Raw genomic sequence first — 8,430 nt, forward strand, 5'->3', positions numbered from 1 at the left:
GATGGGGAAAGGAAGCTTGGAGGAGCAAGTGAGGAAGGACGGGTCAGTGGGAAGACCGAAGGCTATTGCAGGACTTGAACTAAGAGGTAAGGTTCAGGTAGGAGACCTGAAATCTAGCAAAGGGCACCAGACCAAAGCAGGGAACGCAAGAAGTCCTATCCTATGGTTTCCAGTATAAGAGGCTCTAAAACATTTGCCGTTGTTGGTCAGAGAAGTCTTAAAAGATGAAGCATTTTAGGTCTTTACGTATAGTACTGCTTTCTGCTGACTTGTGTTTCTTCCGCAAAAAAGTGGGGTAGAGACCAGGTCCTTAATCCCTGATGGTTGCATCATTAGGGTGGCTCTTTATACGGATGTGAGTGCTAATCCTGCCTTTGTTGGGCCTTCACAATGGATCGTTCCAGACTTGCTCAAAGAGACAGACCCTTACTACTGCTCTAAAGGCCAAGGTATATAGCGGACAGTCTCCCACAGCATTCTCCTCATCCCTCGAGTGCTATATGCAAAAGGAGCTTATGTCTCTACTGTCCCATAAAGGCTCAAGAGAGCTGGTGCCTTCTCTAACCCTTCCTTCCCTCCACAGATTTTTGCTTCCCCCATTCAAAGCACTCACTCTCATCCCTTTTCCTTCTGGATCAGTTCCTCTAATAAGCCCAGGCTTTTCAAAAGCATTACTGGAAATTGTCCTCTGGGTGCCTGGAAACTGTTGATATTTGGATCTGAAACTTAGAAGCCTTCAACTAGAGAACATTAAGGCCTGGCTACCTTCTTGGGGACGGGGGAGAGAAATCATCCACAGAAATGAGAACAAAACACAAGTATCTCCATCAGTTATCACACATGTATTATACATATGTATTTCCAGTGTGTGGTGCAGTACTGTAGTTTAAGATCACATAGGTAGTTTATAGTCAAGTAGGAGAAAAAAAAAAGAATGTTTTTGAATAATTGGAATGAAAAATGTAATGTGACAAATGCCAAAAGATAAGTGAATATTAAGTGCGATTGCAGCTCAAAGCGGAAGATAGATTTCGGCCAGGGGAGAATGAGTTCCAGCAGAAGGGAAGTGTGAATAAATGAGCAGAGACGTGGGTAAGGAATGGGAGTCGTAATCCAGTTGTGGACTGTGAAGAAATAGGTGGGTGGTCAGAGCAAATGCATGGAGGAGGGGAAAGGGGGCAAGGAGGATTTATAGCTCCGTTGCAACTCATTTCTTTCTTTTTTTTTTATAATTTTATTTATTTATTTTTTCCCCCAAAGCCCCAGCAGATAGTTGTAGGTCATAGCTGCACATCCTTCTAGTTGCTGTATGTGGGACGCGGCCTCAGCATGGCCGGAGAAGCGGTGCCCGCCCAGGATCGAACCCCGGCCGCCAGCAGCGGAGCGCGCGCACTTAACCGCTAAGCCACGGGGCCGGCCCCCGTTGCAACTCATTTCTGCTGCTATCCTTGAAAATCCTGCTTGGGTGGTGGTGTTACAAATGGCTGAAGTGTCCTTGCTCTGTAATGAGATGCCCAGATGGAGGTACCTTGAGCTGAGGCTAATAAAACTTTGATGAAGAAGTGTCTGAGAAGGAGCTGGGTAGTGGTATCTGTGGGTATCTAGACTAAAATCAGCAGTCTTTCCAGATGGCTGTCAAACCTTTTGCTTAGTTTCTCTGAGGGTGGGGTCAAGGGGAGCTTTGAGCTCTTCTTGAGATACACAAAAGGTAATCTCTGAGGCAGGTGATGGGTTGCTGAGGCTGCGATGTATTTACCAAGTCAGTAATGCAGCAGCTTTCCATTGTGGGGGCCCTTCCCGGGGGCAGGGAAGAGTAATTCCCACCTTGAAAGTGTAGAGTTCATTTTGTGTTGACCATGGTATGCTGCTCCAGGTTCACCTGAAGGTATTAACAGCATGGCCTTGTGAAATGACTCTGACTTTGGAGTGAGGCAGACAAATTCAAACTCATCAGTGCCTTGTCCTTGCTGTATGTCATTGGGAAAACCACAACCTGAGCCTTTATAGTGGACGTACTGACATCTACCTTGCAGAATTGTTGTGAACATTGACAAAGACCAGTGTAAACCTCCTGACAATCGGGCTTATAAGCAGAAGTAATCATTATTATTATGCCATTTAGTTATGCCTAATGAAGATTTTTGGTTGCTTCATGTTGGGTGTGGATCTGCAAGGCCTGCTCTCTAATCTGTCTCATTTTCACTGACTATAGCTTGACTTTGTTTTGGAGGGGGGAGGTTCTGAAAAGACTAAGTTTCTTCTACCCTATTTCCTCTCATAATTTAGTTACTATGGTGTAGGATGCAAGAGCAATTGAGAGCATAGTGATTTAGATGGAGTGAGGTCCGAAGCTGGCTCTTAGACCTCTTACCTGCTGAGTGATTGAGCACATTACTTAACCGTGCTCAGCCTCTGCTTCCTCCTCCTTGATAAAACAGGAGTCATAACAATACCTAGCTCAGGGCTGTTAGGATTAAAAGAGATAGTGTCTATAAAGCACTCAGCACAGAGGCTGGCAGTTAGTGGGTACTTGATAAACGATAGCGGCCATTGTTATTCTTGCTACACACAGATTTATTGAGTACTTTATTGCAGACTTGCACTTTCATGTGAGTCTCTAACTGACGGGCTGAGAATACTCAAAATTTGCCTGTTGCTGCTGGACCTGTGTGATCTCCACCAGTGGAGGATCTGCAGGCCCTGCCTATGTCTCCTGCTTTGCAGCCAGTTCCTGGGAGAAGGGCTCCAGCCCTGGACAGGAGTTTCTCTTCCAAGAGTGTAGTTCATCTGTTCAATCTTAAACACTTACTTGGTGCCAAACATGTGGAGGATAGAGAAGGAGACAGGGAGACCAAGATTAAACATTTTACAATTTTTTCTAAGGTTTTTTTTTTGTTGCAAAACCATATACTTCTAGGGGCTGGCTGGGTGGCATAGCAGTTAAGTTCTCGAGCTCCACTTTGGCGGTGCAGGGTTTGTGGGTTCGGATCCTGGGCGCAGACTGACGCACCGCTTATCGAGCCATGCTGTGGCGGCGTCCCATATAAAGTAGAGGAAGATGGCTAATCTTACTCACACAGACACGGACACACACACACACACACACACACAAAATATATATATATATACACTTTTAGTTTTAAGAAAAATCCAACCATAAGATAGGCTTGTAAAGTGAAAAGTAAAATTCCCCCCCAAACCTGCCCGTTCACCTGACTGCCCTTCTCCAAAGATACCCACTATTCAGTGGTTGCTTGTGTAGCTTTCCAGACATTTTAATACATCTATATGCAAGTCTATATTTTTTGCTTTAAACACAAACTGGAGTGTTCTATACGAACAGTTTTTAAATGAAATATTCTGGTTGCCTTTCCTTGTCACTGTATAGAAACCTACTTCATTTTTAATGGTTGCATAATATTCCATTGAGTACTTCTTAACCAGTTCCCTTCTGAAAGAAATGTAGGTCGATTCCAGCTTTTTAGTATTGCAAATCATACTGCAATGAGCATCACTGTAGAGAATATCTTTGTGCACTAATATCAATATATCTATAGGATAATTCCTAGAAGTAGCACAAAAAGACTGTGCCAAGCAGCAGGGTAGACAGCATCCTCTTCTCCCACCTCCTCAATCAATTTTGGGTACCGTCTTCCCATCTTTTTAGTCTTCACCAGTGTGGTAGATGAAATGGCGTGAGAGTCAACATTGAATAATAGAGTCTGTGCTTTGAAGGAGCTCACTGTTTAGTGAAGGAGACAAATATGTAAACCTAGAGTTATGATGTAGTGTGAAAAGTGTTATAATAGAGGACTATACAGAGAGCTGTGGGAATGCACAGGAAGGAGTGACAGACCAACTGCGGACAGGAATTAGGGAAGTTAGATCTTTGGGAAGTTGCTAGGTGGAGTGGGGGCAGGGCATTTAAATGTTAGGAGTTCAGCAGAGCTTGGTCCCATGCCTATACTTCCTCCTCCGTGTTCATGGCTCTAGAATTTAGATCTCTAGCCCAGACTCCCGAGTTCCAAATCCAGATAGCCAATTGTATCCCTGACATCCTCATTTGGATGTCTCAGAGGCCCCTCAAACTCAACGTGTCCCCAGTAGAACCCAAACTGCAGCCACTAGCAGTGCTGTGTCAGCGCCCAGATGACTTAATGAAACTCGGGGCTTGGGAGAAGCTCCCCTTTCAGGACCCAGGCCTATTCCAGCACCTCAAGAGCATCAGGGCCAGCACAATTTAAGGAGGCATTCCCTTTCAGGGCCATGCTTCTTGCTTGCCTCCCTCTAGCCCTGGGGTGCTCTTAACATTCCCACAGAAGGCGCTATTGGTGGGGGCAGTGGGCAGGGACGGAGAGGATCAGAACAGGGCTGATGTGCTCAGTGGTTGGTCCCACTGCTTTGTCTGACAGCCACATGTGAAAAGTCCCTACAAGTGTCCCAAAAATACTTGAAGTGGACTTTGCAGGGGCAACAATAGGAACTCAGGATGATTAGTGTTCATGTGGCTTTGTTTGAATCCACAGGCCAGTGAGGCCTGTGTGATATTTGGATTATAATAATCTTTTTTCTGCCTGTCCTTCCAACCAGAAAGTGAGCGGCTTGTGGGCAGGAACCATTTCTGTCTTTGTATAGACAGAGGCTGGAACAGAGCAGGCATTCGATAAGTGTCTGTTGACCAAGTAAATATCTGCAAAATAATTAAACTCTCATTCTCCCCGTTGCGTTTACCACCGACCTGCTCTTCCTTCAGTGTTTCCTGTCTTAGGGAACAGTATCCCCAATTCACCGCATAGCAGGAAATCTGGGAGTCATCCTTAACTTCTCTCCACTGCCTCACTACTCTACCCCCGCCATATACAATCCGTGTCTAAATCCTATTGATGTTTACTTCATAAATCTTGCAAATCCCATCCATGTTTCTCTATCTCCACTACCTCTGCATCCACCTAAAGTGCGATAATGCCTCGCTTGAACTTCTGCCACCTCTGAACTGGTCCCCCACTTCTACTCCTGCGCCTTTCTCCATGCTCCACTCAGAAGCCAGCATGATATTTTCAAAACACACGTCTGATCATGTCTGTCTGTTTGCTTGTCTGTCTCTTTTACACACACACACACACACACACACACACCCCTTATTAAACCTTTTCAGTGGCTTCCCATTGCTCTTAGGATAAAGATCAGAATCCATACCATGCCTGACCCAGCCCTGCCTGCATGGCTAGCCCCGCCTGGCTTTCTTGCCTTATCTCATGCCCTTTTCCTCCTCAGTTCCTGTGCTCGGCAGCCCTGGCCTTTTTCAGTTCCTCAAACCAGCCAGACTCCTGCCTCCCCTGGACCGCACACTTTCTGGTTCCTTCGCCTAAAACTCAAATCACTGCTCCCCTTGCTCCAATCCAGCCTCTCCCTGCCCCACCACCTCTTTCCCTTAGATACTGTAATTCCTACACATCCTTCAGATATATGAAAATGTCGCTTCTTCAGGGAAGCCTTCCCAGATCCCCAGGGCAGGTCAGCTTAGCGCTCCTTGTCGTATGCTCTCATGGCTCATTCCTAACATCTATCACATTTAAACTTTACTTGTTTGTGTGAGTATTTAACTATTATTTGAGTAACATATACCTCTGCCACTTGAATGTAAGACCCATGAGGACAGGAACTTTGCCTGTGATGTTTGAGGTTTTCCCCCAGCACCTAGCACAGTGTGGGCTAGATTGGCTGATCAATAAAGATTGGTTGACTCAATGAAAAGAAATAGGAACAGCACATGCAGAGACAGTAAAGCATTACAAAACTTGGCTTGGGTCCCTGGAATGGTAAGTCATGTGGTATGACCTGGACTGGGGGGAGTGGTGCATGGAAAATGGCAGGAGATGAGGTCCAAAGGGTAGACTGTGTCTTGATGCTCAAGGAAGGAGATAGAATGCCCGTGCGGAGCATCGAAATAACATGGTCAAGATCTAGAGTAGAGAGGGAAACCAAATATGGCCTGTAAATGTGTCTTAATTGGCCTGCCTAATTTAAAAAAAATGAAATAGTTGCCAGTACTTAAACATTGGGAGATTTTACATTTAAAAAAAATTCTGGATTTCTAGTTTTTGTCGAAACATCAGATATTCTAGGAACCCCGGGTTTGTATTCCTCCAAGCAATAATTAGCTTCCTCCTTAAGAGGGCACTGCCTCTAACTCCCCAGGCATTTTTGCTACCAGCCTGACTCCCTAAGCATTTGAGTTAGTGAGCCAGTCCTAGAGGGATCATTCTGGTGGTGGAATGGGAGAAGAGATTGGAGGAGGTAGGGAAGGGCAATGGCAGCTGGAGAAACCCAGGGAGAGAAAGGAGTTCACATTCAAGTTGGAGACACTTAGACCCAAGGGACACTACATCTGGACTCAATCAGTCAGGCCCAGGCTTGGAGTGGGGGAGGGAAATAAGCTTCAGAACATAGGGCCGGTCTTCTGCCAAGAGAAGCTTTGTTTGGGCTAAAGAGAAGATAAAAACAAAACAGGAAATCTGCTGTGATCCTGGGTGATTTGAGAGTAAATGAATGGAGACTTTGGAATTTTAGCAAGATAAATGCTACCTCCTTCTGAGTGCGCCCTTGCACTCTCCATGTCCCAGATAGATAAAAGATGAATGAGACCATGATCCTTACTGTAGAGGAAATTGACAGTATTTTGGGGGAGGAAGACATTTAAATAACTCAGTAGTGCTAGATAATAGACTAGAGAAGCATTCATTCATTCAACAAATATATTTTTGAGCACCTACCATACCTACTATGTGCCAGACACTGTGCTATGTGCTGGGGGTATAGTCAGGAAGAAGACAGGTATGGCCTCTGCCCTCATAGGGTTTATATCTAGGTAGTTTGGGAGCTCAGAATATGATGGAATTAATTCTGAAAGAGGTTTACATGGCATGAGACTTCTGGAAGGCAGACATTTGAGCTGGGCCTGGAAGGAAGAATAAAATTTTGCTAGGGCTTGGGTTGGAGCATAGAAAGCCCATCCTAGTCAGAAGAAAGAACAGGAAGAACTGGTGAGAATGTGTGAAATGTTTGAGGAATAGTGAAGTATTGGGTTGGAGTGATTTTTTTTTTTTTTGTGAGGAAGATCAGCCCTGAGCTAACATTCATGCTAATCCTCTTTTTGCTGAGTAAGACTGGCTCTGCGCTAACATCTATTACCAGTCTTCCTCCTTTTCTTCCCCCAAAGCCCCAGTAGATAGTTGTATGTCATAGTTGCACATCCTTCTAGTTGCTGTATGTGGGACGCAGCCTCAGCGTGGCCGGAGAAGTGGTGCTTTAGTGCGCACCAGGGATCCGCACCCGGGCCGCCAGTAGCGGAGTGCGCGCACTTAACCGCTAAGCCACGGGCCCGGCCCCTGGAGTGATTTTGTAGAAGAGAAGGAAGCAAATTGTTTAGACCCTAAGTTGTCTTTTGACCTAAATATCATTGTTTTTTTCTAGAAATTGTATTCTTTAAAATGGAACTATTTCCAAGAATAACTAAAATGAGAAACCAGTCCAGAGGTGGAAACACTGTTGTCCCAGTGTATAAGGTTTCACTGTAAAGTAAGGTAATCATTTTAAATCAACATAACACTCCAGAACTTACACGTTGAAATGAGAGGTTTTTGGATGCCTCTTTTCAAATTGTCTTCAGAGCCTAAAGTCCATTCTTCAGACTGTTATCAAAGGTGACAAATTTGTATTCTTGAGGGTTAATTTAATTTTGGGAAACAAATAATTCAGAGCCAAAGTTAGTGAATAAGATACAAATCAAGTTGGGGAGAAAGATTTTGAGTAAAAAAGTAGGTGTGACCACAGAGTAGTGAATCTAATTTTCTTGTGTAACTTTTAAAGTGATCCTGAAGTCAATTCTAGAAGATGAGATCTGGGCCCGCCCTGTGGCGTAGCAGTTAAGTGCACGCTCCGCTGCTGGTGGCCAGGGTTTGGATCCCGGGCGCGCACCGACACACCGCTTGTCAGGCCATGCTGTGGCAGCCTCTCACATAAAGTGGAGGAAGATTGGCACGGATGTTAGCTCAGGGCCAGTCTTCCTCAGCAAAAAACGAGGAGGATTGGCATGGATGCTAGCTCAGGGCTGATCTTCCTCACAAAAAATATTATAAAATAAAAAATAAAAGATGAGATCTCAAAATACTTTGGATCGATGATGGCACTCTCAGTACAAGGGTAGACACACCCACCGAAAGTGACTACTTCAAGGACAGCACTTGTTTCGTTCATGCATGCGTACATTCATTCATTCAACAGATATTCATTAAATACCTACCTAATAGATGCCAAGCATTGTTCTGGGTGTTGAGGTAAGTGGTGAACAAGATAGACAGGGTCTTGCTTTTGTGCTCCTTTCTAAATAGGCGAGATGGATAATCACCAAGCAAACAGGGTACAAATAAG

The sequence above is a fragment of the Ceratotherium simum genome, chromosome 22, assembly GCF_057802395.1.
Source record: "Ceratotherium simum simum isolate JZ-2026a chromosome 22, ASM5780239v1, whole genome shotgun sequence".
Classification (NCBI taxonomy): domain Eukaryota; kingdom Metazoa; phylum Chordata; class Mammalia; order Perissodactyla; family Rhinocerotidae; genus Ceratotherium; species Ceratotherium simum.